Source organism: Neolamprologus multifasciatus, chromosome 23, assembly GCF_963576455.1.
Source record: "Neolamprologus multifasciatus chromosome 23, fNeoMul1.2, whole genome shotgun sequence".
In the NCBI taxonomy this organism is placed as follows: domain Eukaryota; kingdom Metazoa; phylum Chordata; class Actinopteri; order Cichliformes; family Cichlidae; genus Neolamprologus; species Neolamprologus multifasciatus.
The window spans coordinates 24,961,286-24,985,660 of record NC_140460.1 but is presented as its reverse complement, the minus strand read 5'-3'; the positions used below and the strand labels follow the sequence as shown (position 1 = coordinate 24,985,660).

The 24,375-nt window shown below is 42.7% G+C and overlaps 1 pseudogene across 1 annotated transcript in view; it reads right to left on the bottom strand.

Annotated features, from left to right (window-relative positions):
• The window catches only part of LOC146491667 (aldehyde oxidase 1-like), a 22,597-nt pseudogene extending 266 nt beyond the window's left edge, over positions 1-22,331 (bottom strand). Inside the window, exons 1-35 of the transcript XR_014872429.1 lie at positions 22,170-22,331; positions 17,992-18,049; positions 17,482-17,578; positions 16,507-16,615; positions 16,130-16,256; positions 13,972-14,033; positions 13,773-13,850; positions 13,099-13,179; positions 12,829-12,973; positions 12,555-12,647; positions 12,283-12,434; positions 10,793-10,884; positions 10,581-10,690; positions 10,249-10,433; positions 9,999-10,162; positions 9,846-9,923; positions 9,592-9,761; positions 7,903-8,029; positions 7,698-7,821; positions 7,411-7,507; positions 7,202-7,338; positions 6,947-7,082; positions 6,536-6,623; positions 5,875-5,961; positions 5,599-5,790; positions 5,289-5,516; positions 4,733-4,835; positions 3,482-3,684; positions 3,358-3,410; positions 3,166-3,279; positions 2,984-3,049; positions 1,478-1,487; positions 790-968; positions 524-691; positions 1-247 (exon numbers count right to left, since the gene is read on the bottom strand). The exon at positions 1-247 is cut by the window's left edge and continues 266 nt beyond it. The product of XR_014872429.1 is annotated as an aldehyde oxidase 1-like (transcript). The remainder of the gene's footprint in view (positions 248-523; positions 692-789; positions 969-1,477; positions 1,488-2,983; positions 3,050-3,165; positions 3,280-3,357; positions 3,411-3,481; positions 3,685-4,732; positions 4,836-5,288; positions 5,517-5,598; positions 5,791-5,874; positions 5,962-6,535; positions 6,624-6,946; positions 7,083-7,201; positions 7,339-7,410; positions 7,508-7,697; positions 7,822-7,902; positions 8,030-9,591; positions 9,762-9,845; positions 9,924-9,998; positions 10,163-10,248; positions 10,434-10,580; positions 10,691-10,792; positions 10,885-12,282; positions 12,435-12,554; positions 12,648-12,828; positions 12,974-13,098; positions 13,180-13,772; positions 13,851-13,971; positions 14,034-16,129; positions 16,257-16,506; positions 16,616-17,481; positions 17,579-17,991; positions 18,050-22,169) is intronic.
• Between the last annotated feature and the right edge of the window lie 2,044 nt (positions 22,332-24,375).

The following is a 24,375-nucleotide window of genomic DNA, read 5'->3' as shown; positions in this document are numbered from 1 at the left end:
ACAACAGCGTTAACCATGTGTATTTGACTCAGTGGGCAGGTGTGACGTGTGCATCTCAGTGATTTGTGTTTAGCTTCTGAAATCTTAAATTCAATGATACAATAAAATCTGCAAAGCTGTTAAACACTGAAGTGGATTAAAAGCACCTTTGCCCCGCGGCAAATGATTAGTTTAAAATCTTTAGTTTGATTCAGTCTCAGATGTCCAAGGCCCACGGCTTGAAAGACCCTGGTTTGCTGGCTGGAACCTGGAAACAAAAATAATAGGAATTAATGTGTAAAGTTTTGGTGTTCAAAACAGTTCTGCACACCATCTAACAGCATTCCCACAGGTATGAGCTTCCTGCCATCACTCACGGTGGCCTCTCTCATTAATATGAGCTGAATGTGCTTAAAATTATGTGACAGCTGAACTCCTCGACCTTTCCTGTCTGTAAGCATAAATTTACAGTTACAGGACCTGAAGTTTACAAACTGTCCCGTTTAGGCGAACTCCAGATTGTGTAGCTGACATGTATAGTTACCTTCTGAGTGAATGGGGAGGCAGAGGCTAAGCAGGCCCTCTCTGGTGTTGCAGGGGAGTTTAGAGAAAAGGGTCCCTTCAAACCAGAATCGGAGCGAGCAGCAGCCACGGCGTCTTTGATGGCGAAGAACACGGAACTGCCCAAGAAGAGGGTGGGTTCTCCAATACCCTGCACAGGAGACGAACATCAGCAACGCAACACACCAAGTACGATAGAAAACTAAAAGACTGAGGTGTTTGGAAGCAATCTTCCTCCTTGTGTCCAACCTTTGAAGAGTAGATGGCGTAGGGGTTGTCAGAGTCGGGCAGCAGGTAGACGTTAAATTGGAGCGGCACGTCGCAGACCGCTGGGATCTTGTACTGAGACGGTCCTCGAGTGTACAGCAGCCCGAAGGGAGAAAACTTCAGCTCCTCCAGAGTGTAGAGACCCAAACCCTGCATGAACGCTTCCCTCAATCTGAGAGAAGGGAAGAATCAAGGAGAGAGACGTTGTTAATTACTACTCTCTGCTAAAAGTTGTTTTTTACTGTTTACTGTTTTGTTGTTTTAAAAACACTGGGTGAAATGGGTGCAGCCACTTACTGAACCGTGCAAACGGTCTTGAGTATACATATCGATTGGGGGGGTGGAACAGTTTCTAACAAACCTGAAGGTCAGCTCAGGTAACTTTTGGCTCTGGACCTCTGGTTCCCCCTTTTTAAATGATTAATATTGCCAAGGTCTGGTTGCAGACAGCCCTCCGTGAACCTGGTTTTGCCAGATGTTTTCTCCCTGTTTAAAAGCAAGTTTTTTCTTTTTTTACACCAAGTGCTTACCCATAGTGGGTTGTTTGATTGCTGAGGGTTTCAATGCATTATTGTAGGTCTTTATCTTACAATATTAAAGCACCTTGAGGGATTGCTGTTCTGATTTGGCACTATATAATAATTGAACTGAATTACTTATTTGGTGTGACCACCTTTATTCTTCAGCACAGTCCTGAACTCTTAGCTTTGTCATGTCTTTAATAGGGGTGGGTTTTAATAATCGATTCTGGCTTGGATAACGTGATATCGATTCATTAAAATCCTGAATCGATTTTTTTATATAAATGTATTTTGCCCAAATTCCAGAATCTCAGGTGAAACGTCACAAAATTTTGACAACCACCAAACATTTTAAACAGTAAACGAGAGCAGGTACACGGCTTCTGTACAAAGACGTAAACACAAAGCGCGGGACCTCCGCGGATCAGACTCAGTGAGATGTCGCCTTTCTCACCCTACGGACACGGTCGTGGCTGAAAGCCGACAGCTCGCTGATTCTGATGTTTCGGCGGGTCCGCGCTTTGTGTTTACGCCCTTTTTGCGCTGGATCTATAACCTGTTAGTTTCATCTCTCTCCAAACAATATTGACCGAACCAGCAGCAAAAGAAGATCCAAACTACGCTTCACATAAACATCGTCATGAATTCACTCTGACTTTTGCTGTTTTGCTTCCACCACAATAAAAATCACACATGCACAGCTCTCTCTCTCTCTGTGTACTTCAAGAACAGTTTCCCGTCTATCCCGAAATCTGTTTTCTGCATTATTCGCTTGCTTGTTACGCACAAGTCTACTGTTGTTTACAGCGCTGTCGGCCGCTGTTTTTTTTCCCTTTTACTTGCTTCCGAAAGAAACCTAATTTCTGCCGTTCATACTGAACAAATTTAAACTTTTTAAAATTATGCCAAAATGCAAAACGCTCAGCTGTGTCTCTAATAAAACTGCTGTAATTTCAGAGGTAATGTTCATATGTTGATTAATGGTTTTCTTTCGTTTTTGGTGCACTGCAGAATATTTTTTATAAAATCCCAGGCCAGGAAAAATCACCTTCATGTTTTTCTGCGTTTTATCCTCAGCTACTTTGACACAAAGGCATCTGCTGTAATGCTTACAACCTTTGATAAAGTCTGGGAAGTGTCAGCTTCCTTTTTATAGATACAAAAGTATGTTAATGTACTGATCTGAATTATAATATTTCTGACTGTCTGAGGCAAAATTTCCCAGATTCAAATCTAACTGAATCGAATCGATTCTAGAAATCAGTGACGATACCCAGCCCTAGGCTTTAAGTAGTCTTCAGGAATAGTTCTCCAGGCTTCCTGAAGGACATTCAAACCTCTTCTTTGGATGTTATCTGCCTTTTGTTCTGTTCTCTGTCAACATGATCCCACACTGCTTCAGTAATGTTGAGGTCCGGGCTCTGTCGAGGCCAATCCATGACTGATAGTGCTCCACTCGTTGTGTTTTTTTTGTCCAGGTATGATTTTACTGCACCGGCAGACCTTCAGAAAGCCCAGAGAACTATTTCTCAAGAACACAAAGTCTGGCTCCAGTCTTTTACCACTGCACATGCTGTTTACATTGTGTTGGTTAATGACACTGAAACAACCTGCCAGGCAGTCATGCAAAGATGTAAAATGGCCGTGGGTCTGACCTGGCCCATGTCCACAGATGGGTTCACACTTTTGCCGATATCCACTACGATGTCAGTCCTCAACGTCTGCAAGAAGCACAAACATGAAAAGAAACAAAAAAAAAAAAGATTCCTTTATTTTCTGGAAATATTCCTCTGTTTGCAGCAAGTGGCATTCAGAGTCGAGGACCGTGCAGACAGACCCTGTATTCTCCAGTGAGGCAATCCAGCTCCACCTCGGAGCAGCTCACTCCGTAGGTGTAGTAAGCATAAGGCTGGCCCTCCATCTTGTCCAGTCTACGTAAAGGTCAGGACCTCTGAGGACAAAAAGGAAGAAACAGTCACTCACTGCTACTTCATCCAATTATGGGTGTGGGGGGAGATTTCTATCATACTTTGTAAAATCAGTCGCTGACAAACTGATCTTCTCCATAAATGCTTTTTTGGCCTGTGTTCAAAAGAAAAGTTATGTTATTTAAATGCTCCAAATCTAACAACATCATTCAAGGATTTTCGTACCCAGCTCTCCCAGGTTCCTTTGGGGTTCTTCTTTCTGATTGGCTCCAGTCGCTGGTACAGAATCTGGCAGGCATCTTTGACCGCCATGCGTTAGCATCGGTACCAAAGGACGCCAGCAGATGGGCAGGGTGTTGGAACGGTGTTGGTGCTGGTTTCACTGATGTAGATCTTTGAGGACGGGATGTGAAGCTCCGGCTTGCAATCTAAAAAAACAGAAAAAAGCCAGACCCCGAAAGGCATAAATCTGGTGTTTTTCTGCATTTTTGTATACTAAAGCACAAATCTGGCCAAAGACAGACCAATAAAACAAAAAACAGCAGTGACACAAACTTTACAGTATTTCTAATGTTCATCCTCTTAACGTCAATATCTGCAAATGTCTCAAAACTACAACCAAAAAACCAAAAATAGTTTACTGAACATTTCTGATACATAAGCTAATAATTAACACCTCTTGGCTATGGAGGGGAAAAAAATAAAATAAAATCCCTGCTCATTGCAGCCACAGATGTCCTGTGGTGCGACCTGGCCGGTGAAATTTGCACCTCAAACAGTGCAACTCTCGGGAACTATTTTCAGTGGCGGATAAATTAAAATTGGTGCCCTCTTTGCATTTGTGGCAAAACGATGGTGAAAGCGAGCGTAACGGGAGGTAAACCTTTGTAAGCAGGTAAAAATAAAAATTGTGTCTACTGCTTCACCAGTGTGCTGCCTTCACATGTTTTCAGTGCTACAGTTATCTCACGCAGATTATCCAAATATAATGGTGTTAAACATTAAACTGGAAGGCTCTAATGTAATATGCAGCAATACGGTTCAGCTGTTGTTTTTTAATCCACCCAACAATTGTCTTCTTATCTGTTAAATAGCATTAAAATAAATGCATTTATTGTGTGATTCTTTAAGTCTTTATGCTTATTTCTTGATTTTGATGCACAAAATGAATTTATTATTTAACTATTTTTAACATATTCCTAATTTATACATCCCAATGTCCTATTTTTTCCCCATGTACTCCATTTATACAGTCTAAATTTGACAATTGTATATTTACATTGTACATTTATATAGCTCAACATGTGTTTCTTATTATATTTATAAGATTTTTACATGCATACATTAACACTAATTAATTTAAGTTAACCTTTTGAGTTCATTTGTTTTTTTTGTTTGTTTTTTTTAAATACTTACACAAATACATGATATTTTGTTATATACACATTTTTTGTTGTTTCCAGTGAGGTGCTTCACACAGTACCTGCTGCATTTTCGTGTGGACTCCCTGACCCATCTCCGTCCCACCGTGACTCACCAGAACCGAACCGTCTTTGTAGATGTGGACCAAAGCTGCAGCCTGCCACAAACAAAACTGAACTAAACAGAAGCAAGCAGCTACTGAGCTGACTGCATGCAACTTGCAGTCGCGCAGCCACAGCAGTAACAACTACAAAGAAAAAACACAAAGACCCTGAAACAGGCTCTTGTCTTTACCCACAGGACCTGAGCAGAATTGGCTCTTTGGCTTCTGTAAGCTGTTAAAACCTAAGATATATTAGATATATTATACATTCTGCAAGACTTCATGGAGTCATTATGACATCACAGGGTGTCATGCAGTGTTGTACAGCTCTCTCCATGCCCTTTTGCATGATCTATTACTAGATATGGCTTCTTTTTGTATGGCGCCAACAATGAATGCAAAATTTTTGCTGACTTTCACATCAGCAAAAACTTGTGAACATGAGCACAAAACTCTGGAAACAGTTTACATACTCCAAGCCTGCAGGGACAGAATAAGATCACAGACCTGATTAAGGAAGCCATCTGAAAAGGCGATGCCGTATTTGATGGGGATGATGGAAATCCCCCTCTTCTTCCAGCGGTTCTGCTCGTTAAACTGCTCGATGGCGCCACGGCGGGCACTGTAGTCAGACCGGCGCTTGCACTCTTCCCAGCAGCGCAGCAAGTTCTCGGGGTTGAACTCAAACTTGTAGTGGGTGGTCGAAGGGCCCCTGTACATGTTCATCTCCCGAATCTGATGAAGGATTTTAAACATTTAATTAGATGCTGTTTTGTAAACCCGGTCGAGCTTGTGGCAGGAGAGGATGGAGGGGAACCTTGTCGGCGGGGCATCCCAACACCATGGCAACGTCGTTGATCATGTTCTCCACGATCAGCAGGCCCTGGGGCACCCCAAAGCCCCTGAAGGCAGTGTTTGATGGCAGGTTGGTCTTGCATGCGGTGCCGCGACCTCGCAGATTGGGGATGTTGTACGCGGTGTCCATGTGGAGGACCATCTTCTCAGCAACCTGCAAACACCACAAAATCCACTCTTACGTTCTTTGGCGTTTCACTTACTTTTATCTCCAGTAGCATTTCCTTTTTCCACTTACCAATGGAGACTCATCTGCAGTGTTGCCACTGTTGGCAAAGAACTGGAAATCTGCAGCAACAATCTTCCCATCATTCATGAAACCCACCTGAAACAAACGGCAGTCAACAAGTCAACAACGCCTTTAAAACTAAAAAGTTTAAAGATCTTTTGGTCACAACCTTTCAAAACTGAAGATGAAATCCTTTAAAGCCCACATTTGTAAACCACCAAAAAAGTAAGAAATGTAAGACAACTCTTTACAAAAAAATACTGGAGCTACCTCTCAACCTCCTAGTAGATACACCTATGGTATTGATTTAAAACTCCTACATCGCTTCTTTGAGTTACTGGAGTCACAAACTTAGGCATCCACGTTCCACGCCTGCTCGGTAGAGTGCCGACAATACCACATCAGTCTTTACAGCTGAGAGACAAACACAAACCTCTCTGCAGACTCTGCTGCAGCCTTGGTTTTTGTCCTACATCACACTGTTTCTCACAATGTTTGAATAATTAAAGCGCTGGAAGGCTCCCCTCACACAAAACACTCAGAATCCTAACCGAATAAATAACGATAACAAGTATATTTGAAATTTCAAAGTATTTTCTTAAAAAAAATAAAATCAAACAGTGGGCAACACTAAAAATTAGAAGGTATATCCTAGTGCGCTTGGTTGTACCTTATATTTTCCCAGGGTGGGATGTCGGCCTCCTGTAATGAGCATGTCCTCGCCGCGCTCCAGGACACAGCGGACGGCTCGATTGGTCCTTTAAACAGTTTAATAAAAGAAAACAAAATGTAAGAACTTTCCAGCTTCTTTTCTTTATTAATGTCTCTTCAGGCCTCAGTAACACAGGCCCAGAGAACGAAGGTAAGCTACCCTTAGCAACAGCCAGCTGCTAAGGAAATTGTTGTATTCCCCACTAGTTGGCCAGTGGCTACAGAGATGGTGCTGAAACAAAAACTACTTGCAATTGCTTTGGTAACGTAGACCTTTTACTTTTGAAAGTGAACGGCCTCTGTCAGATATTTGTGTCCTGGAGGTTACCGACCAGCCTGTGTGAAAGACTTGCTAATCCTTTGGACTCACTTCCAAGCAGCCACCGAGGTGATAGAAGCCAAAACGGTGGTTCTGGTGATCTTCCCTCCAAAGGCTCCGCCCACTCTTTTGACATGACAGAAGTGACTCTGTTGGATGAGATGTTCAACGTCTCGGCAACAGCATCCTGCACAGAGAGATCCAACCACCTGCAGCTCTGACTTGTCTTTTATGTTCAACATGTCAACATGTGAGCAGTGGTGAGCCATTAGTCCCTGAGTAACTCTCAGGTTCACTGACACACACCTGCTCCATTTACCTGAATCAAGTTGGCCACTGAGTGGAGATGTAAACGTTGAACTCCATCTCCTCGCCGACGGGAACCACCAGCATGCTCTGCGTCTCCATGTAGAAATGCTCCTGGCCTCCAATTCGAATCTCCCCTGAGATAAAACATGCAGAGTTTAAAAAGAAAAAGCAGACGTTTCTTCCGGTTGTTCTCAAACAACTTTTACCTTCATAAACCTTGTCGACAGTTTTAAAGGCTTCAGTCACATCTCCCCTCTGAAGCAACCGTCGTGGTTCAAAGTAAGATGACTTCTCGACGGCTTCCTGTCACAAAAGGTGTGACGTTGAAAAGTTTACCCATCTGCACTTGTAGCATTTTCTCCAGTGAATTATCAAAAAACAGAGCAAAACATCCGAGTATCAATGCTTGTGATGTAAAGGAACAGAAACAGTTTTACTACTCAAACTATAGTATTCCCCATGATGCAGATGCTCAAAGGGTAAAAAGTCAAACCTCGATGGTGAAAATGGGGTCGGGCAGGTCTTCGTAGCTGATCTTTACAGCTGCTGCTCCTCGTTTGGGCGTGCGCCTTCGTGTCGGCGACCACCGCACATATCATCTGACCGATGCACGACACCTGCAGATATGGTGAGTGTCGTTATTTCCCAATTAGTGTTTAAATATGAGTGAAGAGCAGTGGGTGTGCAGAAGGCTCTACCTCGCTCTCGGCAAGCAGCTCCTCATCATAGCCGCAAAATGTGCGGACTTTCTTCCCGGGAATGTCTTTGGTTGTGATGACGTCGACAACGCCGGGAAGCTGTAGGGCTTCGCTCACATCCAGCCCTCTGTCAGACAGCAGACATCAAAATATCAGCATGAAAACACCAGAAAGAGCCTCTTTTTCTAATGTAAATGCACTAAGCCTCGTTATTTAAAGATAATTAAATTCAAAAGCTCCAAAGTGCAGTTTGTCTATGCTGACTAGGGTGGGGCGATTGGATGAACATATAGTCCAATCGCTCATGCAAGTTAGTCGTGTTTGAGAAGTTTACCAGGGTGATTTATTTATTTGCCCATGAGTGAGTTTGCTAAGAATGATGGAGGTTTAAAGCCAACCCCCCCCCCCCCCCCCCCCCGCAAAAAAAAAAAAAAAAAAAAAAAAAAAAAATTCCACATCGGCGACTTTTCTTTTTTTTTCTTTTTTAGTGCTGTCAACATTAACGTGCCGTCACCACGAATTAACACGACTTGATGCGATTAAACAATTAACCCAGCTGGAGCGCAAGACTGACTCAAAATCCTGCAATGTCTCCCATCAACCGCATTTTGGCAGTTTGTTGAGATTTTGTTCATTCTGCACTCCAGATGGGTTGAGAGCATTAAAACTTTTAATCGTGACGACCGTGGGGGAAGGGGGGGGGGGGTAATTAGTTTGTCCATGTTTGGACTTCTTCTGTGTTGTAAACACCAAATCAGACCGTGCATGATTACATTGCTCCGCCCATCAAAAAGTCTGCGCATACGCGAATATATCACCCATGGGCAATTGTTGGACTGACAATTGCCGGTTGGAAAATTTTTTACAAAATTAACCGACAATAATGCGCCAAACACTGCAGTTCCTCTAGTGACCACTTGAGGCTGACTCCAAGCATGAGGTCAGTCGCCATAGACTCCCATGTTAAAATGTCTGACTTACAGCAGAATTAAACATCTTTACAGCCAGATACAAAATATAACTTGACTCCTTCATAACTGCACAGGGCATGATTTTCTTTAACATCCCTTGTCCAGTATATCCACCATCCCTCCTCTGCATATGTGCAAACCATCATCTGCCCCCCTGATGCACTGACTTGTAATGTCAGTGACTCCCAATGAAAGTGTTAACATCGCCAGATCTGCTGCCTGTGTCAGTGACACCATCTGTCTTTGGAAACAAAGCACACACACACGCACACACACACTAGAGGTCATCGTTCAACTATCGCCATCTGGTGGTCTTTGGATAGAATACAGGTTTATAGATTGCTTCACATTGCTGACGTGGAAGCCATGTTTTAAGGCTAACGTTTTAAAGGTTAAGCAAATCTGTGTCAATCTGGCTGCATTGCTCTGCCTTTCCTGTCACTTCCTGCAGCTGATCATGGTCTTCATGTTTCCTGTATGCATCCATTATTTTGCATTTCTATTGTTTGCGCAAATGTGTCACTCCACAGCCCTGTGGAAGTCCTGCAAGACAAAGCAGGAAACCTATTATGCAGTGCAAGCAACAGAAGAATCTGCTTTTTAGTGCTGCCTGAAGGGACCACAATTACTTGTGATGGTGGACAAGACACCTCCTGTGGCCATTAGAGGAACTGCAGTGTTTGGCACTTCCTTGTTGGCGTTGCCATTTAGTGCTTACGTGATCTTAGCGTGTGGTCGGGAGCTGGTGACCACCATGAGGAAGAGCTCGCCCTCTATCTTGGGGAGGTCATCGCAGTACACAGCCTCGCCTGTGGCCTGGCTGATGGCGGACCGATGCATCATGGGACGCCCCACTGCATCGTGGTTACTCTGGTCCTTTGAGACAGGCTGATGAGGAAGAGGAAGTAGTCGGGTTTATGAAGAAAGCACATCTGTTTTTGAGTTAAACCATTCTGAAAGCCATTTTGTAACCTGGAACTCCTGCAGGCCAGGTTGGATCTCTCTGGGTAAAGGTTGTATCTTCTCAGGGACCTCGTCTGTGATCACATTCTGTAAAAACACATTTAAGTCAGTTGATTTACCACATTACCCTGCACTATTTCTTTAAAGTAGATCTCTTTGTACCATTGCTTTGAGCTTGTGCAGGACCTCCAGGTAGAATTTGAAGAGCAGACTAAGAGTCAGAGACCTACGAAACTCCACCTTCCCTCCTGGAGCTGAAGGATGGGAGGGCCAGCTCTTCCAGAAGGATGTCGTAGGCTTGGCCGAGGGTCTCGTCGTCCCACGGCCTGAAGGGAAGAAAAGCAAATCAGCACAAGGTGAGAAAGTAATGAAGTAAAGTAGAGAACGGAAATTGAGGGGAAAACAAAGAGACCTCCTGATGATGGCCTGGCAGGTTTTGGCTGCACTGACTGTGGTCGGGCCCATCCCTCCGTAGTAAATACTGACATCCTGAACCACTCTGGAGCTCTCTGAGAACATCACCCTCATCCCGGCTGTCACGGTGGCGAAGGAGGCCTCCTTCCTCGGTGCGTGGCGTAAAGCCTGAACAAACTCCCCCTGCAGGTGAGATGAGGTGCAGCACTAGTAATCGTTTTCTCTTTAGCACATAATCTATGACAGACGCTCACAGCCACACAGTAAAATGTATGTCACCACTGTGGAGGAGACGCATGTTCTTACAAATAAAGAATAAAGTTTGTGTACCTTTCTGGAAAAGGGGATGAAAACGGAGACGACAATCTCCTCCGGCTGCAGGATGACTTTCCCAAATCCCACGAAGAAGTCCTGATTCAGGGGAACCTCTCGTCTTCCTCCTGGTGAATTCATAGAGGTTAAAGGTTGCTTTTTTGTTTATTCATCACTTATCTTTGATTTTTTTTTTAAATACACTTAGCATAAAAGTCCTGGCGACTCACCACTGGAAATCACGCCGCTTTGCAGTTGCCGGCAGCCAAATGGGGTTCAGATCCGAGTTGGGGTACGCACTCACGATGTTTCCTCCCAGAGACTAAATGCAGACACAGGACACATTAAACTTGTACTCAGAAACAAGAGAGGAGATTATAATCAGTTTAAGTTTTAATTCAGGGCTTTGAATTTTAGTTTCTTTGAAGCCAGCCCTCTTTTTGTCTTACAGTGCCCCCTCATGCCCACAGCGAAGATATTTCTTCTTTGTCTAGCTGATTTTTTGCATGACGTCTGACCCATGAGGAAATGTTCACTATATCGCAGTAGTATTTCTCATCATCTGCAGTAGACCTTCACTGGCTGAGCTAGCATGAGCGCAGCTGTGCCCTCAGCTTTGGCCACTCAGGCACCATTTAAACAATGTTAGACCGATGCATGAAACGTAACATCTTAGGAGCTTTTTACTTTCAGTTCTATGGGGAATTTGAATGTGGTGTTGGTTTGTTGATGTTGTGCAGCAACTGTTTGACTGGTTAACCGGTTCCTGACACACCAGTCACAGCCGTGCACGGCAGCTGCAGCCATTACAGATAAGCCCTGTAAAATGAGCAACGGGCTCCGAGTACCTTCTGGAATATGTGCAGAGCACTACAGCTCAGCAAAAAATGCTTATATGCAACAAAAGCAACACTTGCACCATCGCCTCATGGCAAGAAGGTCTTGCATTTGAATCTACAGTGGGGTCTTTCTGCATGGAGTTTGCTTGTCCTTCCCAAGTCTGTGTGGGTTTCACTCCGACTCCCTCCCAGAGCCCCAAAAAACATGCACGGTGTTCGGTTAACTGGTGATTCTAAAGATGTCAATGTGAGCATGAATGGTCGTCTACGTGTTGGCCCTGTGACATTGAAAACAGATAGATGGGTACAGACAGGCTTAAAAATCATTTAAAAATGGCTTCATTCTCATGCTTTAGTCAAGCTCAACTGGATGAACTCCAACAGGCTTCTGCACACAAGACTTCATCAGGGAGTTTCATATTTCACAAAAACAATGAGCCTTTTCTGCTCGCCCTCGGCTAAAATGCAACATGTGGTGAGAGGAACGCACCAGCACTGATGCACAGTGTCCACAAAGCAGCAGTCCACGTTATTCAAACTTAAGTCTATGTTCCATAAGCAAGAAACCACAGTACCAGTTACAAATAATATGAATACATCTCAAAGAACAAGGTGTATTAAATGTTCAAATAAATATGAGCATATATCAGCTGAGGATCCTGCATCAGGATGATGTTAAAACAAAATCCTATGAATACTTTAGATTTTTGCTCTTTGTAATTAAAATTAAATGGGACTCTTTCACAGTGGCTAGTTAGTGCTACAGCAAGGGTTAATTTAAGCAATGGAAACATGATGTGGAGGAAGGGGAAAAATAAATCTAGAAATGAAGTAAAACACGAATAATAACAATCAATGGTACATGTGCGATTTCTCCTTACAGCGACGTTTCGGATCTGCACACTTCCCAGGTTCCCCAGCTGCCGGTTCAGTGCTCTGAACACCTCCGTCTTCTCCTCCGGGAACTGAGGAACCAGTTTCTCCAAGACAGAGTGAAGCTCTGACAAACTGCAGCCCGCTCCCACCCAAACGCCTGCAGAGAGGAAGCACATTAACCAACTTTTACCTCATGCACACCCTAAAATAAACTCATTGCCCGTGCATGAACACCAACAAAGGGCTGGAGCCTCAGGTGAAGGTGTAGGTTACCCACCCTGTGGCGTCTGAGAGACCTCGAACAGCTCCTTCACTCTGGTTGGAGAGATGATCAGCGGATGTAGGATGCCTTTGAACTTCATGTCTGGACCTTCAGCACAAAGCAAATAGAGCGGGTTAAAACAATACACTTTATAAAAGCAGGAGTCTAACCAATAATTGATCTAGTTTAGAAACCTGAATTTGATCAAACAATGACAAAGAAAAATCTTTTCTCCATTTCCACTCTTTAAATCATGTTAGAAACACCTCAGAGGGTGTTTTCTGCTGACCTATGTTGGTGTTGCCCATGACCAGGGGAGCTTTGGGATGTTTGGCCTTGAGCTGGATCAGCTCCTCCAGAGAAACCGGAGACACCCAGGTGACCCTCTCCCCATGAAAGGTGAGTGTTTGCGGGCTCGTTGTATCTGCCATCAGCTGTAGTGAAAAGGGACATTACTGTAGCATCAATAGTTTAACTGGAGCTTTAGATACTCCTGCACCAAACCAGGATGTAAGTGTGAATTTTAAAGACCTTCCTCTTGTTGCCTTTGATGACTTACAATCAGCTCTGGAGGGAAGATCAGCTCCTGTGTTGGATCCAATGGCAGAAGATCCAGTTTGTCAAAGAGCTGAGGCTTTTCCTGCAGACGAAAACACAGAAAAAAATAAACCCGGATTAACCCCCGTGTGCCTGCATGCACTCCTGACAACCTCAGCATGCTCCTGAAGAGACTGTGGTGGCTCAGGAACAATCTGTTCCAACTTCTGCAATCAGGCAGAAGGTTCCGCACCATCCAGGCAAGGACAAAGACTCAAGAGGAGCTTCTATCCCCAAGCCATGCGGGTCCTAAACCAGAACATACAGCATTTTTACTTAATGTATATAATGTTCGAGGAGTGTGTCGTGATACATTTCACTGCATGCTGTACTTGTATAACTATGCATGTGACAAAGAATCTTGAATCTCCTCTGAAACCTAGGTAAGGCCATCACTGAACTCCTTAACTGTCTGTGGCTCCATGTGGCAGTGTTTGAGGCACTGACTCATTAAGTCTCTGAGGTTCTCACGTGGCTATTGGTCTGAGGAACGTGAAGGCCAATCAGTGCTTCGTCCAGGAGCTGCCTACACACTCTGGCCACACAAAGCCGGGCTTTGTCCTGTACTCTGATGAATCAGGGTCCCCTCTCCAAAAAACAAACAAAAAAAAAGAAACAAAAAAAGCTCGGGTTCACCTGCTCAGGTTCATCACCATTTTTCTCTCCATTGAGGCAGCAGTTTGCAGCACCATTGGCTTGGCAGCAGTTGGCTTCCTGTTGGCATCAACGTATCAATTTGTTTATACTCATGTTCTCACAACATTTCTCTCTTTTTATATAAATGTGTAAAAAAATAAATAAATAATAATAATAATTGCCTAAAATTAGAGTGTACCTGACAGAAGGTCCTGCAGCCTTCCACAATGGGTCGATATCCGGTACACCGACACAGATTACCTGAAGAAACGCCACAGTGAGTTAATTTTACTTTGATGATAAATGTCATCAAAACATATCAAAGCTTTCCCCAACAAGAAGCCGTGAATTATAAAAAGACGTGCGACTCCAGCTACTCTTTGCAACCTGGCTTTGTTCACTACCTGCAGATCACACATGAGGGTAGGAACATACATCAACCACAAGGCAGGCTCTTGTGCCATTTTCCACCCTCTCTCATATTACTGTATAAAACATTTTCCCTAACTGTGATGTCCAAGTGAGGTCTGACACAGATTTTCACCACAAGTTTTTAAGAGTAACTAGTTTGCTGTCCAGGCATGAAGCCGAAATGCCACGTTCACAGAGAGGAGAGAACACCTGCAGATGCAACTCAAGACTTAACCCTTTAAGGCCCACCATAGAACCAAGTCCGCCAGAGTTTGTTTGTTTTTTTAACAAAAAAAACAAACAAAAAAACCCCAAAAAAACGCTGTAGTGCCATTTTTGGGAGCATTTCAAGTTGCTATACATCAATACAACCGTTATACCCCAAATTTCAAAAATATGTATGCATTAAGTCCATAGTAACTACATAAATTGCAAAAAAGTGCAATAAACAACAAAAAAATAAATAAAATGAGAATCATCTTTGTTTTGTTTCGTTTGTTTTTATACATATTTCTAGTTAGAGAAATTTCAGAGATCTATCCCTTAAAACTGTAAATGCAAAAAGTTGCACAAAATAGTTTCCAACCACAGGAATTTATTTTAGTGTTTTCATAGTTTCATTTTTGAGATAAACCAATTTTTATATACTCCAGGAAAATTATTATTATAATGCAAATTTGCAAACCAAACAGCCCCCCCCCCCCCCCCCCCCCAAGCATGTGCATCAAAATAAACTATTTCCAACAGTGCTATTTGAGTTCTAAGCATCCCAGAAACCATACAGAAAGGCATAAAGTCAAACAACAATAAATCTTATTAAATTCCCTGTAGGGAAAAAACTATGTTTCCCATGAAAATGATGTCACTTCTGGTTTTGGCAGGTAATGGTGGACATGTGATAGTTCGCGCTGACATTTACTCCAGCATAGGAAGTGTTTTGAACAGGTGATCGGATTGGCAAAGCGTGTTTCTGGAATATTATGTTTTTGTTGCTGCAAGTGCTTTTTATGCAATTTTTTGCAAAGCCATATATGGAAGGAAATTATGACCTAGCGCAAGCTGAACGCATGAAATGCAAGTCCTCCGGTTTTATGCAAAAAAAATAAAAAAATAAAAAATTATTCCGCTAGCTTATGTGGTTGCAATTCTACCGGGATTGAAAACAGTTATGCAAAACGGAGCGTGCCCGCTTCGACCGGCCTTTAGTTAATCATCTTCAAATGTTTTTAAAAATAAATAAGCTTTACGCAAAAAGTATTTGCGTTTGGTGGATTATACCCATGGAAAACTTGCCAGATCTTCTCCGTCAATCAGCTTGTTCTGCACTTGACTCTTGTTGGGTGTCATTTATTGGACTGGATGATTTAAGCCTGAAGAAACCAACTGAGGCCCCACATGGGGCATGTGGATGAACCATACACAGGGATAGCAGCCTGGCACCTCCTCCTCATGCTGGTCACACACCAATGTGGGATGGCGTCCCATTCTCCAACCAGCATTTGTCAAAAGTCAGCTAGTGTGACCGAGTTAGTTATAAATAAACTTGATCTGCCAGCCAACACGCCTTACCTGACTCCTACAGTCTGGATATTTCTGTACTGCAAATCTTTTTTTATTCATCTCAATAAATATTCCCATAATTGATACTGGATTTCCGATTTTCATTAACTACAAGCCATAATCTTCAAAATTCAAAAGAGCCCTCAAGAAAAAAGTAGAAAATCTGAATGCTTTTAAGTCAGAGTGGTTACTCTCCTAGTTTATCATTTACTTCTCACCAGATTATGCTTAAACAAAAAAGTACTGTGTGTTCAGCTGACTGGAGAGACTAGGTGTACCATTTTACTGACAGGAAGGACAAAAGTTGGGCAACACAACTATTCACCGTTTCATGTGACAAACTATGACAGCAGAAAAACAAACAACTCAAATGAGAGTGAACACACCAGCCAGAGCCTGGGTGATGTCGTCCATGGTGGGCTGCGGTTTGTTCCTCAGCAGAGAGTACGTGGACATCACCATCCCCGGAGTGCAGAAGCCACACTGGGAGCCGTGAGCCTTGGCTATTCGCTCCTGGAAGGACATCATAACCACAAACCTAACAGTTTATCTTGTGTTTGTAGTTGTTCCCCCCCACCCCCCCCCCCCCCCCCCCCCCCCCCCCACTTGGTTTACAGTTTGTTTGCATGTAAATAAAGTTGGCCTTTAAAATGTAATCACAGAATTAGCCAACCAACTCATCAGGAGGAATGATTTGGAATAAAAGGGAACTTTCCAAATAAACGTAGATGACATAAATAACAGGGGTGTCCCTGGAACTGACCTGCACTGGGTGGATCCTGGTCTTGGTGCTGCCAATGCCCTCCACTGTGGTGACCGCGGCTCCGTGGAGCTGACAGAGCGGCAGCAGGCAGGCGTTGGCTGAGTAATGGCTGACGGTACAAGTAAAGGTGACTTAAGGCAAGTATTAGCAGATTAAGCAGTAGTACCACTAAAACAACACTATATGCACCAGTACTGATTTCTAAAGCTTCTTCTCTACAACTATCTCCACAAAGAAAAGACCTGCACAGAACACCCGAACCCACATCTGACACACTGACCCTTGAGGCCTGGAGCTCCCCACCACTGCTTTAGACCATGTAATAAGGCTGATTGTGGACAAAAAAAAAAAAAAATCCCCCAAACAAGACAGCTTTAAACTGTTTGGTTTTGTCCTTCATTTTTAAAATCTCTGTTCAACATTGTTTCAGATTCCTCTCAGTGTGTGTCCCATTATCTCCTCCTCAGCTACAGGAAGGTGAATGAGTCAAACAGACTGTATTGTTTCATTGTCAGGGAGGGAAGTGACCATTGGCCAACACAGAAGTTCAGTGTGGTCATCCATACCAGGCTTGCCAAGCCAACACTTACACTCTCTCCTGTTTTCTGCAAATCTAATTTCACTTAAAGAGGCTGAGAGATCAACCAACAAATTGATTTTTCCAGTCCTAAGGCTGAAGTTGTGCCCAAGGCTTGTGCCTGTCCGTTCGACAACCTCGGACCGTCCAAACCTCCAACTTCCACCCCAATACCACAGGACGAGCCCACAAACTGTTACGGATTCAAATATTGGGGATGGATACAAGAGCAGTCTGAATCTTTAAGTTCATCTTAAACTTTGATATTTGCATTAAATATGCACAGACAGCCACAAAATGACCAAAAATGGGAAAAAAACCCCCAAAAAGACAAAAAAAGTCAAATCCAGCTGACAACACCCCAGCAGTACCAGGTGGTGTGACGTCATAAAGGATACATGATGGATTTCGTTGCAGGTTGGTAGCGCGACACCATAACTGTGCACGCTCCGCAGCCTCCTCCGCCGCAGCCGTACTTGGTTCCAGTTAATTTCACTGAAGTCAACAGTCAAGGATAAAGACAAGTCCACCGAATGCTTACAACTAAGCAATTAACTAGGGCTGTCAGCTTTAACACGTTAATGCGCTCATCACGATTAACGCGATTAAATTTTTTTAAACACACTCGACCCATCTGGAGCGCAGAACGGACAAACTGCCTGAAATGCGTTGACAGAGACCTTTCAGGGATTTTGAGTCAGTCTGCGCTCCAGATGGGTTAATTGTTAATCGCGTTAGTTGTGATGACAGCATTAACGCGTTTAAACCGCATTAACGCGTTAATGCCGAGTAACCCTTACACGGGCCCAATCTGCATTAACGCGGATTAGCCCGTTTTAACGCGGCTGACAGCACCAGTATTAACATTTAAACAGCGAAGGTGAACTGAAAACTGGTCTGAAGGATACTCTTCTGCCTGAGGAAGGGCAACAGCATCGTCTCCGGGTCGGCATGGTTCTCCGTCACCTGTTTTAACAGGACCAAAGAAAATCAGTTCTTCTAACATCTGCATTTATTTTGCTTATACAGTGCTGGGCAAAAGTCTTGAGCCAGCTCTCATTTCTATATACTTTGTTACCAAGCAGCCAGACTATCCTGTAATACTAAAGCACTCTTGATCAATATTTCTCCTGGCTCTCTAAAGGTCTTTCAAAGCTTTTCTTTGGACACTGACTGCTTTTTCACTCATTTTCTGACCTACTCCCAGTATGTTCTTTTGGTTGTTAAGCCACTTAACACCAGCCTACAAGTCATTCAAGCATTTAAAAAACAAAAACCCACCAGAACCAAGACAATATGGCACCAGGAGAACACACCGAATCGTTTCTAAAATCTCCACTGGTTAAACTTCATAATCCGTGTGATTTGAATATTTTATTAACCATGTTCAAAGTCACATGTGGATCACTGCCTGTTAATCTAAGTGATAGTTAAGAGATAGAAAATTCCATTTTATAGTCCCATTTGCGTCGGACGAGAGGAGACAAAGGGCAGTTGTTACAGTGAATCTGATCAGAAACAAGCAAAAAGTGATGGCACGTAATCTGCACATGCTCATTAGGTTTCTCTCTCTGCCTGTGGAAGACGTGACGAGGTACCTCAAGCACTAAACAGATTGCGTGTTGAATGTACAGCATGTTTCTTCTGCTGCCTACAGCTTAGATGACGGTCAGTTTAATGTTAGCGTTTTATCTCTAAGAAGAACAATAATATATAAGACAGGTGTAACATGGATGGATGTAATCAGGGGCAACAGTAACTCTGAACTGCACCGATGACACTTTACTGTGAAACTGAATATTCAACAAGTTTACATTTGACATTTAAAAATAATGTGCATTTTTATGATTAAATAAAATTAATCACCAAGCACGACTTGGCCCAGGTGGTGAGAGTTGGTAAGCACACCTCCTCATCACTCATCTTAAACACAGGTACGCCACAGGGTTGTGTGTTTAGCCCCCTCCTATATTCCCTGTTCACACACGACTGTGTTGCTAAACACGAGTCCAACATCATCATCATCAAGTTTGCTGATGACACAACCATCATAGGCCTCATCACAGGCAATGATGAGACGGCCTATAGAGAGGAGGTGATGGCACTGTACGAGTGGTGCCTGGAAAATAACCTGACTCTCAACATCAGCAAAACTAGAGAGATGATAGTGGACTACCGGAAACGACCAGTCAGAGAACACCAGCCCATCCACATCAACGGTGTCAAGGTCGAAAGGGTCAGCAGCTTCAAGTTCCTTGGAGTCAACATCACCGAGGACTTCTCCTGGACCCTTCACACAGACACTGCTATCAGGAAAGCTCGCCAGCGGCTTTACTTCCTGAGGAGGCTGAGGAGGTTTAGCATGAACGCCAACATCACCTCAAATTTTTACAGGTGTGCAATTGAGAGCTTGCTGACGAGCTGCATCACAGTTTGGTACGGAAGCTGCTCTGCCAGCAGCCGTAAAGCACTACAGAGGGTGGTGAAGGCAGCAGAGCACATCACTGGCACGAGGCTTCCTGCCATTCAGGACATTTACCTCCAGCGATGCCTCCGTAAAGCACACAGCATCATCAAGGACCGCAGCCACCCAGCACATCAGCTGTTCTCCTTGTTACCATCTGGCAGACGTTACAGGAGTCTGTCTGCTCGGACTACAAGACTTAAAAACAGTTTTTACCACCAAGCCGTACGACACCTCAACCACAACACTTAAACACACACAACACAGCACTCAGAAGCTACCCTGCAGCTTCACAAGTACTCTGTTTAATCTGCACTGGTCATTTCACTTTATTGTCATTGATATTTATATTTAAAAGTGCAATACTGTAATTTTCTGCTGCTCATTCCTGTGCAATATCCCATCTGCCCTCCCATCATATTTCTTTTCAAGATTTTCTTATTTAATCACTAGTGTACATATATTTATATTTATAGATACATATATATTTAGTCATCTTTTCTCTTTTACCATGTCTCTCTAATATTTTGCTCCTTACTATTTTTCTATTTTATTTTATTTTATTTTATTTTATTATATTTTCTCCTACTGTATCATGCTGCTGAGTGACTGCTGCTCGTCAAACACATTTCATTGCAATGTTGACCCTGTGCTAATTTGCATATGACAAATAAAACTGAAACTGAAACTAAAAGTACAATTAAAATCTAGTTATAGGCTAAACATTTAAGCTAACTTAGATATTTCTACAATTATCACTCTGAAGATTGCTTTCGTTTTTGAGCTATAAGGGGTCAGCATGATGTATTTTACTGTCACATGACTTCTTGCAATAAAAGCATTATAATGTTGTCATCATTAGTGAACAACTATTCAGATTATTCACTTTATTGTTAGTATACAAGCACAAGGAAATCTGCACCACTAATTTATGGGCAACCCAACAGCAGCTCGAGAAGTTATAGTTTTGTAATTTCTAATTAGTTTTTTTTTTTGTTTCATTTTGAGGTTCAAAAAAAAAAAAGAAAAGAAAAAGAAAAAGAAAAAAAAAAGAAAGGAATTTAATTTCATTTGTCCAAAGTCTACTGTGAGGGTGAGTGGGGTCAGAAGTGATGCTACGTGAACACTGAATGAGGCGTTTCAGGTGATGGCAGGCAGCTGGGTGCCAACAGTGCAGTCATCTGCTTTTACTACCTGCTGCAGAGCCCTTTGTTCAGGTGCAATACCACACTGGTGGTTACAATAGAAGTCGGTGAGGTATTGACCTGTTACGACCTGCTCAGGAGGTGAATAGATTCAGGGACTTCTTTGTCTTACAGGCGGTTTACAGAGACCTCGTCAGATCCTCAAGGATTTCCAAGTTACCTGCTCGACCTCAGCACCACTGATGAAGACGGCGTCCTGTCCACTTTTCTTGGACGTCCTGTAATCCACCATCAGAGTAAAGGTTGTTGGTAGAGCCCCATGCCTTCTAATGTTGGATCTCCTCTCTGCAGGCCACCTCGTTACTTGCCAGTCGACCTACGACTGATGTTGGATGGGTGGATGTTGGACACACGTGTCTAAATAAGAAGTGTGAACTGGACTCGACACACAAACTTGAAGAGCACCTGTGCTTTGGTTGCACATCCTTCCAGCTTGAGGTATGTTAGGGCGTTTTCAAACCTGTAGCTTGTTTACTCTGGTCCTAATCAGCTGATGAGTTTGTAAACTTGTAGCTTTTGGTTAATTTTTTCTCTGTGTGAAAACAAAAGTGACCTCCAAGTAAACCAAATTGCATCACTACAAACCACGTGAGAACACTGAGTCCGCTCATTGGCCGGATGGTTTTGGGGCAGGAGCAACGAAAGTGAGAACAGGATGAGGGGGCTGTGTGAGAAAACTGAGGATTTAGGTTCCTTTCACAGCTGGTTGCTAGCCCGTATAGACCTTTGCCCATCTAAAGCACCTCCATGCATTGAGAATACAACGCATATGGGACGTTTTTAGCTCACATGTGTAATGTACACCTAACGATTACTGTGTTCACACCTGCATAAATACACTGCAAGAGGTGGAGAATCGACTTGACACCGCACGTGTGAAAGCACCCTGAGCCAAAAAGTCCTGCACCGAAATCTCAGGATCTTGTTTTGAGGCCAAGATGGAGAGGTTTGAACGGTGTGGTACACAAAGAAACTGTCACTCAGCGTGAGTCAGCCAGATGTTTTCTCTTTGATTTGCAGAACTTGGCCTGCTTTCAGTTTTTTAATGCCCATTTTGTTTCTCTTTTACAAAACCGTAATAACGTGAGCAGTCCTGTGTGTGCTTGCACTTATTCTGCAAATGCACCTTACCTTTTCAGAACCAATATAGATGACAGCTTTCTAAGAATGTCTCCTTCTTCCTGCATTTTTGTTCACTTCGCAACATGTGTGAAGGTCATTACAACTCCAACTTGCAAATGTTTTACTCAGCACTGCTGCTTTTACTTTAACTCACCTGTGCTTGTCTAAAAATGATATTAAGAGTTTTGCTAACAGCAGCGCGAGGTAAAAAGTCACCTCGGAAATTGCTAACTGTGCAGATTTTATCTGTCAGAAAACAAAACGGTCGCTATGATAACATTAACTCTAAACCTACCTTTTTCCCGTTGATAAAGAAGCACAGAGCGTCTCCTTGCTTTCCTGCAGACATCTTTCAAGTGCGTAACTAAAGGCCGTGACGACGACTTCTATAAGGAGGCAGCTCAGTACCCCTCAGCGCTTCCGTCTGCCGACACTTTCAAAATAAGATGCTTTATTCTGGTTTCTTTGTGTAGCACCTCTCTCTTGGTACTCTTCAAAGTGACGTGAAACCCAATTAATTAAACTTAATACGAATAAACTAAACTCAAATTAATTTGCATGTAATTACTTATGTTTACAATAGGACATAATAATTTTTTAGAAATAAAATTTTACCGTTTTGAGCTTTCTGGGTGTTTTGGTGAATTGCATAAGCAGTTGTGAAATTTTATTTTGTTTTTTTTCCTTTCTGGAAAACAAAAAAACATTAAAAAAGAATAACTCAAAGCTTTAAAATGAAATAAGACTTGACTTCTATTTCCAAAAAGTGGTGTTTTTCTGACCCATCGAGTTTCAACTTGCAAGACTGACTTGTAACTCCCGAAGTATTCCTTAATTGTTAAGTTTCTTTTTTTTTTCTTTTTTTTTTACTATGAGCACCTTTTAAACACTTTCTCTTGCACATCCAGAAATGAAAACACGTGAAATCTGATGGAAAGTAAACAAGTCTGTAAATCAAATATTTTCTTAGGGTTGCCTTGGACTCTGGTCATAAAATGAGAAAGCAAAAAACTGTATCAGAATTGAGCATGAGTCCAACACCAAACTAATAAAACAATCTGATACACATATAGCAGATTTACAAAAAAAAGAAAATCTTTATACCCATACAGCAATGACTGACAGTGGCAAATAAACACCAAGTGATTCGTGACCTATCCTTGGCCCTTACATTTATTTCTGTTTTTGTTAATCATTTATAGATTGGTCTTTTTGCACAGTCATTGCTGTTAATACATTGTCATCGTTTCTCGGGAGGAGCAGATAAGAGAGGGAAAAACCTAGTGTTAGGTAAAGAGCCACAAGAGGGCGCTAGAGGTAAGGAAAACATTTAAAGAAAAGCTGCAGAGGAAAATCAAACGTGGACAAGCGGAAAGAAGAAGGTGAGTAATGATTATACAGACATGTTTTTTTTATTTCCTGTGCCACACTGCTTTATTTATGTCTTAAAAGTGCCTCTGAAATGATGATTTGGGTTTCAGGTGGGCTTAAACTCAGTTTTTGTTTTATTCCCCTCTCATTTCTTTTCATGAACCAGAAACAGCAAGACCCCAAGTCTGGTGCACCAAGCTGCATTTGTTCAACCCAAACATCAGTCTGTATACAAATGCTTTCCTGGGTAAAGTCCAGACTTTCGTATAACAGTTTTAGCTCTGACTCTTCCCAGATAACTGGCTAGAAAAGTTGAATTAAAATCAACTTTATGGCAGCAGACAGAGCAACAGTCCAGGATGAAAAGATCTCGAGTAGGAGGTGGGGATGGCTCGGGACACCCTGAGAAAGCCGACATCCAGCAACACAAAACAGTCCCTGACCTCGAGCCCTTGGGACACACATCAGCATAACAGGGATGGGATGGGCGATAAAGGCAACTCAAGACTGAGAGTGCTGAGGGCCAGCTGCCGATAGCCTCCGCTCCAGATGTTATACTAACACTACCAGCATCAGTCTGCTGTAGGATGTCATTACAAGTCTTTATATTGTGTTTTTACCACCCTGCTTGCTTGTTGTCAGCCAAAGTACCCTCTAAGAAAGCTACAAAGGACGACCCTTATTAGAAAGCTATAAAACAGTTCCTGTATAAGTACCCATAGTGAGACAAACAAAGCCAGTGATACAACTATCATGCCTGTAATCACATATTTGAAAATTTCACTATCTGAAAATTTAATTATTTCCTTTTATTTCTTAAGAATATATTTTTTTTGTAGATGTGATATTGTCCCACATTTCCGCTCCAAACATCTCCATTAATGGTGTTAAGCTAACTCTAAGGCACAGTGCAAAAAGAGGAAACCAGGCCGGAGGCATTTCTGTGCTGATAAAGGAGCGCCTCACCTCAGTCTGAGCGTGAGAAAGCTATCCCTGCCCCTGTTTGATCGCTCTTAGCTTATTTACTCAGCTTTCACTCCAGGTTTAACATACACAGCTCTACCTTTTTCTCACTGACTTAAGTTTCCTGACTCATGACAACAGGTAGGCCTTCAGAAGACAAACCAAAC